This window comes from Bos javanicus, chromosome 17 (assembly GCF_032452875.1).
Source record: "Bos javanicus breed banteng chromosome 17, ARS-OSU_banteng_1.0, whole genome shotgun sequence".
Classification (NCBI taxonomy): domain Eukaryota; kingdom Metazoa; phylum Chordata; class Mammalia; order Artiodactyla; family Bovidae; genus Bos; species Bos javanicus.
Genome location: NC_083884.1, coordinates 44,784,492 through 44,793,915, shown reverse-complemented (window position 1 = coordinate 44,793,915; position 9,424 = coordinate 44,784,492). Strand labels below are relative to the sequence as shown.

At 48.6% G+C, this 9,424-nt stretch overlaps 1 pseudogene; it reads left to right on the top strand.

Annotated features, from left to right (window-relative positions):
* Nucleotides 1–3,705: 3,705 nt before the first annotated feature.
* LOC133229281 (zinc finger protein 384-like) lies at nt 3,706–8,033 on the top strand (annotated as a pseudogene).
* Nucleotides 8,034–9,424: the final 1,391 nt, after the last annotated feature.

Sequence of the window (9,424 nt, the reverse complement as noted above, 5' to 3'; positions counted from 1 at the left end):
CCACTCAGCACCTGGGGGGATGGGGCTCTGCCCTCAGAGTCCTGCCAATCAGGCTGCCTGCTCAACCACTTCTCTCCCTGCTTCCTGGCTTGATCCAGGCCCCTCTGAGAAGAGGAGTGTTGGCCCCACAGTCTGTCCTGCCAGCCTGTCTGTAAAAGGCCATGGACGCCAGTGAAAGGCTGTGCCCAGGTGGAGTGTTCTCTCTCTCTGTCTCCCCTACTGAGATCAAGACACCATGGCTGTTCCAAACTGCTGATGGCAGGTGGAGAGGACTGGAGGGAGGTGAAGAGTGGAGCTGGCTACTCCTGGACATTCAGAGCTCCAGGAGTGCGGGAATTGGGTGCAGGGTGCAGTGTCAAGCTCCAGGGTGCCACCCCTGTTCCTCTTTGTCCTCATCCTCCCATGGCGCCTGGAAGCAGAGAGCTGTTTCCAGAGCTTCCAGCCAGTCAGGGCCAGAGGGCCCACGCAGCAGTGGGTCTGCCTCTCCTACCACCCACCCTGGTCTGGAGAGAAAGGAACAGAGCAGAGGGTGCTGGTGTCCATCCCTTAGGGCTGCTGTAACAAAGTACTGCAAGGAATTAGTTCCCTGGTGGTGCAGTGGGTAGGACTCTGAGCTTTCACTGCCTAGGATGCAAGTTCAGTCCCTGGGTGGGGAACTAAGATCCCACAAGCCATGTGATGCAGCCAAAACAAACAAAACCCCCAAAGTTCCACAATTTGGGTGACTTAGAACAACAGGAATTTTTGATCTCATGGTCCTGGAGGCTGGATGTCAATCTAGGTGTGGGCAAGGCCTGAGAGCACCAGGGGAGGATCTGATTCAGGGCTCTCAGCTTCTTGGAGTTCTTGTCTTAGGACAGCATAGCTCCAGCCCTCACAAGGCATTTTCCCTGTGTGTATGTGTGTCCAAATTCATACACATTCATGTCCTTTTTACACCAATACCCCTAGGGTTAGGGCCAACTTGAATGATTTCATCTTGACTCATTTCCACATAATGTCATAGTCATAGGTACTGGGGGTTAGGACTTCAACACATGAATTTCTGGGGTTCATCATTCAACCTGTAACAGTGTTCTTGTCTCTGCCAGCGACCTCCCTCTCTCTGCTGGCCCCAGATGCCATGGCCCTTCCTGGAGCAACCCCATCAGGCTTACTGGGGACTCCAGGCAGAAGACCCCACCCCTCCTGGCTGCAGGACTTAGGTCTGGGGCTGGAATCCTCTGCCCAGTGAGGGCTGGGAGGAGACTGTTCTGGGGTTGGAGGTGCTGAAGTATTAAAGGTGCTGAGCCAGAGGGCACCTCTCCAGGGTCTTCAGGGTCCCCTATGACCTGGACAGAAAGCACTTGCAGCTCTAGCCCCCCAAGGGGAAAGGAGGGGAAAGCCCCTCCTTCTGTCTGAGACAGGCGGCCCCCCTATGTACAGCCTGTGGAGCCCTGGGGTGTGGTGGGAGCGTCAGCAGAGCTGTATCCATGTTGGTGGGGCCAGAGGGCCCAGACTGTGTCCTTCATATCCAGAGAGTGGAAGGTGTGGATGGAAGTGAGGTGCAGACACCATCAACTCTAACCCAGTGTAAAAACACTAGCATGGAGCCACCCCTGGGGAGTCCCAGGTCAGTGTGTGCATAGGCAGGGCTTCAAGTGAATCTGGGCCCCTCGGGGTTAGACCACTGGGAAGCCTGTCCTGTGTGGCCAGTGATGGTGTTCATTGGACTCACATGTTTGGACCTTGAAAAGTGAAAGTGAAGTCTCTCAGTCACGTCTGACTCTTTGCGACTCCATGGACTGTAGCCTAAGAGGTTCCTCCATCCATGGAATTTTCTAGGCACGAGTACTGGAGTGGGTTGTCATTTCCTTCTCCAGAGGATCTTCCCTACCCAGGGATTGAACCCGGGTCTCTGGCATTGCAAGCAGATGCTTTTACTGTCTGAGCCACGAGGGAAGCTTGCTTGGACCTTGGTGGTGCCCAAGTGAGAAGTCACCCAAAGCTTCGTGGCTGTGGTTGTGGTGAGCCACGCCCCCCATACATGGGCCCCAGGGCACCTCTGTGTCATCACCTGAGCAGGATGCCATCCTCCGACAGCCGTGCTGTCCCAACCCAAGCTCAGGGACACAGGCGGGAGGGCAGATTGCGGGTGCGGCTCCTGTGGGACACGTGGTATCGGATGTGGGCATGGGACCTTCATCCTTGGGTTTTGCCCCAGGCTTCTCTTTACCTTCTCACTAGAATTTCAGCAGGACCACAGGCGACCCTTGAGTCAGGGGATTGGGCAACCACCCTCTGTGGTCGTAAGGGAGTAATGACTTATGGTCGCCCTCCTGCTCCTGGTTTCGCCTTGGCAGATCCAACCAACTTGCATTGTGTATCAGTATCAGGTCAGTCGCTCAGTCGTGTCTGACTCTTTGCTACCCCACGAACTGCAGCACGCCAGGCTTCCCTGTCCATCACCAACTCTCGGAGTCCACCCAAACCTATGTCCATTGAGTCGGTGATGTCATCCAACCATCTCATCCTCTGTCATCCCCTTCTCCTCCTGCCCTCAATCTTCCGAGCATTGTGTAGTTCTGCACTATTTCCTATTGGAAAAAATCCACATGTGAGTAGATCCGAGCAGTTCCAACCTATGTTTTCAAGGGTCAACAGTATTTTACAAAAGCATCCCTGGTTAAGGTGTTCTTCCTCAGGGCACAGAGTGGTGCTTCTTACAGAAGCCGTCACAGGGGTCCTCCTACAGAGCTGTGCGTGCACACAGGGACAGGCCAGTCCCACAGCCACCTGAGGGCCAGTGCCCCTGTGTTCTTGCTCGAAAGAGTATTCTTATGTTGATGCTGTTGGAAAAAAGTTGACACACTGAAAAGTGTGTGTTAAAACTCACGATATTATTTAAGTTTAAATGTGGGTTTTACACCAAAATGAGAATATATTAAATTTTTTTTCCGGTTTTAATGGAAGTAAACTCATTAACAACTTGTCCTTTTTGTTGTGAAAGTCACAGTTTAATAGGCAGTATATTTGTAATACTACATAAAGTGAGTTTCTTCTGTAAACATGGACATCCTACACTAAATGAAATATGTAAGCATACCAAGCTTTGTTATTGCAATCAGAATTTGTTCAAGGTCACTTAACACTCACCTATTAACTGTGAACCCACGTGGTCCGGGGTCTTTTCCAGTGGAAGATGTCTAAGCACCGTCCCAAGCTTTTCTGTACTAATTGATCTGTTTGTGATGTGTGCTCGGTCGCTTCACTCCTGTGGTCTGTTTACATTGTCCTTTTTTAGGTCTACTTTGTTAATGTGTGTGTTTACCAGGAAATCATCGTTTTTATGAGTAAATCATCATTATCGTCTAGGTTTCCAATTTGAAGCAATGGATTTCTCTTATTTGACTTTAATTTTTCTTCTCTTTCTGGTTTTCTACAGAATTGTCACAATTGATGAGCACATTCTGATACATTATTTTGAACTGCAATCCATATTTTATTCAAGTTCCCTTCCTTCTGCCTTTTTATGTTCCAGGATCCTATCCAGGGCACCACATGACATGTGGTCATCATGTCTGTTCAGGCTTTTCTGGGCTTGTACAGTTTTCGACACTCCCTTTGTTTCGATGCCCATGACCCTGTGGAGGAGGACTGGGCAGGTCCTTTGAGGCTATCCCGTACTGGGATTTACTTGGAGTTTCTCTCATGATTAGACGGGTCATGGGTTTTGTGGAAACAGATCACAGAGGTCAAGAGCTTCCTCACCACTTTATGTCAAGGGAGCAGGCCCTCAAGACACTTATCACTGTTGATGTTAACTTCGGGCACCTGGGTGAGGTCCTTTGTCAGGGTTCCCACTGTGTGTTGAAGCCTTTCCTGACTGCTCCCGTTAATCCTGACCACTCTCTTCTCTGAGTTTCCTAGCTCTGATATTCAAATCACAAAGTAGTCATCTCCCTCCTTCCTGTAGTATCTGTTCTCTGGGAATCACGTGTCTAAGAGTCTCCAGAAAGTTGATAGTTTTGGGGAGAAAGCAATATTCTGCTGTCCCTCCTGCCCCTGGCTCAGCCCTGGACTCATGGTAGGAAGGCGGTCATTAAATCAAGCTTCTGAATCGAGTCCCCCTAAACTGAGTTCCCCTGCTGAGTTTATGACCCCGCTTTCTATCCTTTCTTCTTCCTTTTCTTGTCCCATCTGTGCTCGCCTCAGGACTGAGAAAGATCAAAGAAAAGGGGAGGGGAGGTTGAAACCAAACAGGACTCTGCAGGGCCCTCCCAGGTACAAAAGACCCTCTATATCCCCCATTTCTTGTTTGTAGAGAAAGGTTTATTCTCCTTGGCCTTTCCTGAGTTCCAAAGAGCAGACATGTGTAGTTCCTAGTTAGGAAAGGGAGAGAATGCACGCAGGAAGGAAAAGCAGACCCAGATGGTCTTAGAGGAAACAGCCCTCATAATTGCCATTTTTAATGTTTGTGTGTTTCACCGGTTTCTGTGTCATCAGAGGCAAAACAGCTAGCAGAGAGGAGATGAAGAGGTTGGAGTTCATTGTTATCTTGTGATATTTCTTAATCATAGTTTTGAAGGTCAGAATATCTCTGGGTTTGCAATCCTCTGGCCAAGTGGTCCACGGCTCGGGTGTAGGTGAGCTCACCTTGCTCTGGAGAAACAACCTGACTTTGTATGTTAATGATGAAACCTGCAACAGCACTACGACCCTGGGGTGAGTGTTCAGTGGGCACAGGGTTGAGGTCAGAGGGGACAAGAAAGTGGGTGAAGTTTTGGATAGAGAGGTTAGTCATGAACTTGGCCCAGGAGCTCAGTTTTAGGGGACATGGTTTCATGGAAGGTTGCTTCTGAGAACAGAGATTAAAGGGGGACTGCAGCCGAGGTGAGGGAGACACAGGGATTCTGGTGGTGGGAGAAGAAGTTGTAGATCAGAGAGCTAAGGAAGAATTTGGAAGTTTGGCTGATGTGGAGGAAGGAATTTCCCTCCACCTCTTCTGGCTGGTCTTAGATTTAAGTTGATATGAAAACAGATTAACAGGAGAAGGTCACATAAAGGTTTAATAACAGATATACCCAAGAAAACTGTGTAACTCTCCAAAATACTCTAAAACCTCACCTTTTCTTTTTTTCAGAGATAATGCACTTATAAACACAGAAATGGTTACAACAAAGATGGCCATATGAATGGGTATATATACATATATCAATTTTTATATATAAATCTGTGTCTGGAAACTGACTATGGGTCTTAGGAAGTTAAGTCCAGTCATCGCATTTCCCCTAAACTCCCCCTTTTCTTCAGCCCCTCTTGTGTGGTTTCACAAAGAATCCACAGCTCCTTGGACTGGGAATGGGGAGATAGAGTACAGGGCCTCAGCTGGCAGAGAAGGTGAGAAGCTCCAAGGAAAACCATAACCCACACTTGTAAGCCCCCTTGACCACTTTGGGGATCTCCTGCCCCTTGGCAATCACGTCTAAGGCCTTGCCCCTTTACAGATAAAGGGCATCTGACTCCCCATCTCCTTCCAGCATTAGGTAGGAAGTTAAGTGAGATCATGAGGGGAGGACAACCGCTCCCAGGGATGGGGGTACTGGAGGAACCTCTATTCTTTTGCCAGCAAGAATAGAACAGGAGGCTGCTTGCATTTAGGGGTCCCTCTTATCTGACATCTGGGAGGACCAGCCTTTAGCCCTTCCTCAGCCTGAGTTTGGAGCTTTATGAGGGTAAGGAGAGAGCTAGTGCCCATGCTGGGAATGTCTCGGTGAGGTCGTTAGCGAACACCTTCCCTGAGCACCAGCCTCCAATTTTAAAACCTTTGCTTAGGTGGGGAAGCTCCTTGATTACACCACCAGCTCAGAACTCTGCCCATCAGGAGGGCTGACGTTCCTTCCAAAGAGGAGTTGGGAAGAAGGATGGTATCCTGTCAACCAAGGCTGTGCCTGCGGAGATGTGCCCAGGGAGATGGAGCCATGGTCTGTCAAGAAGAAGAGGACTTTTCCCACTAAGAGGAGTTGGGGAAAGAAGGGACCAGGACTTCCTCCCCTTCTTCCCAGTGGACAGCAGCACAGGTCTCTATAAGCTCGCCAGGTGCACCACCAGGGTGGGGCTGCAGGTGACAGTGAGGCAGATGTCCTTAGGATGCTCCACTGTCTTATAGGGGTTTAGGTCAAAGGGACGCTGGGATGGAGGGTTGGAGTTTCTGTCCCCACATCCCCACCTTTCAAGACTGCCCCAGGGGACTGTTAGTTTGGTGACTGTGGCTACTGCTGCTGTGGCAGCTGTGAAGCCTGGGGGGCCTGGCATGGGCCTCAGGACAGACTGAGAACATGATTTTCATTAACAAGATGAAGGATCAGCTGTTGCCAGAGAAGGCTTGTGGGCTGGCTCTGCTCCCTTACCCCACCTTGCTGACAGTGCCTGCCTTGGTGTCCCTGCTCTTGGACATCAGCATGGACACAGAATCCAAGACAGACCAGCCAAGTGTCCATTACACAGAACATTATGGTGTTCCCTGTGCCTTCAACAGATCTGATGACCGCTGGAGTCTCCTGTTCTCAGAGGTGGAAAAGAGAAGTGAGTCAATCAAGCATCCTGGTTTGGTTATCACATCCCTCTCAGGCTCCCTTGTGACCACAGCCTCATCGGCTCAGACCTTCCCCATTTAGCTCTCATGACTGTCTTAGCTCTTCCCCCAGCTCACAAGCCCTGCAGGTAGTCCCTGACATCACTAAGAACGTAGCGTTGACCCCAGCAGAGGAAGGAGGTAGTGGTGGAGCTGGCACTGTGGCTGCCTCTGGGGCTGAAAGAAGAACCAGGCGCTGGAATCAGGGCTGCCTAAGATGAATGACCCGTATGTCTTTTCCCCTAAGGATGAGGATGGTCATCAGAAAGACAGCAAGACCTTCAGGTGCTGGATGTGCTCCCTGACTTTCTACTCAGGTCAGAGATGCAGATCCACTCCAAGTCACTCACTGGGGCCAAGCCCCACAAGTGCCCACCCTGTCCCAAGACCTTTGCCAATAGCTCCCACCCAGCCCAGCACACCTGTATCCACTCAGGTGCTAAGCCCTACAGTTGTAATTTCAGTGGGAAATCCTTCTGCCAGCGCTCTCACCTCCAGCAGCATACCCAAATCCACACCAGGGACAAGCCGTACAAATGTGCACACCCAGGCTGTGGGAAAGCCTCACACAACTCCATCCTGTAGAGAGAAACCCCCCAGGTGCCACAACTGTCAGCAGGTGTGCACAGTCGCAACCTCACTGGAGGGGCACCTGTCCACACGCAGTGAAGTAGCTCGAGGTGCGCTGTCTGCACCCTGTGTGTTGGAAACGTGCTTGAAGGAACACAAGCACAACACAGCTCTCCTGATCTCCAGCAGCAGGTGCAGCGGTGGCAGCGACAGTGCTGGCTCAGACCTTCCCGTTAAACATCACCTTCAGCTAAAGACAAAAGAGGAGGTGTGGGGGATGGTGGTTTGGGACCTCAAAGGGGAGGAAGGCAATTCACATGCAGATGGAAAAGCAAATGTTTGGTAAACAAATTGTTGGGCTGCACCTGCAGGCCTGCATGCCCTGTGCTTGCCCAGTCTCAAGACAAGAGAAAAAGCCTGGAGTCAGAGATGGCCACAGAGACATCAGCGGTTTAATGGATGGGGGATCTTACATATGTGAAGTGAAGCCCTGGAGCGACACCCCACCACATGTGGTAGAAGGCAGGCAGGACAGGGCAGCAGTCTTCCCTGTCCGGGAGGAGTGAAACCATGTATAAGCCCCGTTTTCTTGTTTTTTTGAGGTTAAGGCTGATTCAAGAGTTAACAAGTGGGGAATGTGAAGATGTGGAGACAAAGAATAGCTGTTGAGGTGTGGAATTGGTAACAATATAGACTATAATTCGGCCACATAGAAGAATTACTGGACTCCAAGTTTCCTAAAAGATACAGATAAAGGCCTGACACACATGCCCAAGTTGTTTTTACAGGAAGCAGACTCTCTCCTGACTGCAACACTGTAAACCTAGACAGGTTGAAACCCGAAGGTTGATGATGCTTCAAACTTTACCTTGATGCCAACCAAATGGAGAATTGAACATTGGTTGCTTATGCCCTGCTCTGTGAACACTATAAAACTCCTCAGTAGCCCCTCCAAGACACAGTCTTGAGGTCATTAGCCTGTTGTGGCCCCCTTTGCCTGGCTCAAAGCAATAAAAGCTACTTTTTTCTACTTCACCCAAAACTCTCTCTTGTTTCTATTCGGCACCAGTGAACAGAGGCTGAGTTTTGTCAACAAGTCTTGATAAGCACAGATTAAAAACCAGTAATATTTTAGGCAAAAAAAAAAAAAAATTCAACTATATTTATCAGCTTACTTAGTCCTATATAATTAGTTGTTTTTTTTTTTTTTTTTTGGACAGTGTTATGAAATCAGAGTTTCCATTAGACTTTTAAAATATCTTGCCGAGTTTAGCAGTATGATTTAAAAGTTATCAGAAACATCCTTTCAATGACTCTTCTTTTTTAAAAATTTATTTGCTTATTTATTTATTTTTGGCTGCACTGGGTTTTAATTGCTGTGCTTTCTCTGGTTCTGGTGGCTTCTCTTGTTGCAGAGCACAGGTTCTAGGTCTTTTCCCCTAGGTGTGTGGGTTCTAGGTGTGTGGGCTGAGTAGTTGGGGCACATGGGCTTAGTGTGTGGGTTGCAGAGCACAGGTTCTAGGTCTTTTCCCCTAGGTGTGTGGGTTCTAGGTGTGTGGGCTGAGTAGTTGGGGCACATGGGCTTAGTTGGTCTACCTCATGTGGAATCTTCTTGAACCAGGAATCAAACCTATGACCCTGCATTAGTAAGTGGATTCTTATTTACTAGACAGGCAATGAAGTCCTCTGTGACTCTTTTTGAAGATATGGCAGTTTTGCAAAGCATCAGCTTAGCTGCCTATGGATGATAAAAGTCTTAAAAAGGCAAAGGTTAAGATCTGATTACAATTCTTCTTGGCAAAGAAGCTTATCCAAGTTGTGACATGCAAAATTTTAAGATAACAACTAAAATTATAACATTATACCAGGACATATACAAATTTCAGGAACTTTGAACAATTTCTAGTATGTATATTAATAACATTTGTTCATATTGTATAATCTGAGGAGGCTTATCATTCATTTGACAATGCTTTCTGTGCAACTTAACGTACCAAGAAATTATAGTCAATTTTATATATATATATATATATATATATATATATATATATATATATATTTCCGCCCCCCTCCCCCCGCCGAGATGCCTCAGGAGCTCTCTGAAGCATCCCAAAGCTAGCTGAAGTCAAAAGAACTGTCAGGTAGTTAGTATAGGAAAAATGAGTTCAAAATGGTGGTGACTAAAAGACAAACTGAGCTTGTGGCGCCGGGCGCAGCGTGTCGCCGCCGCTCTCCGCTGCC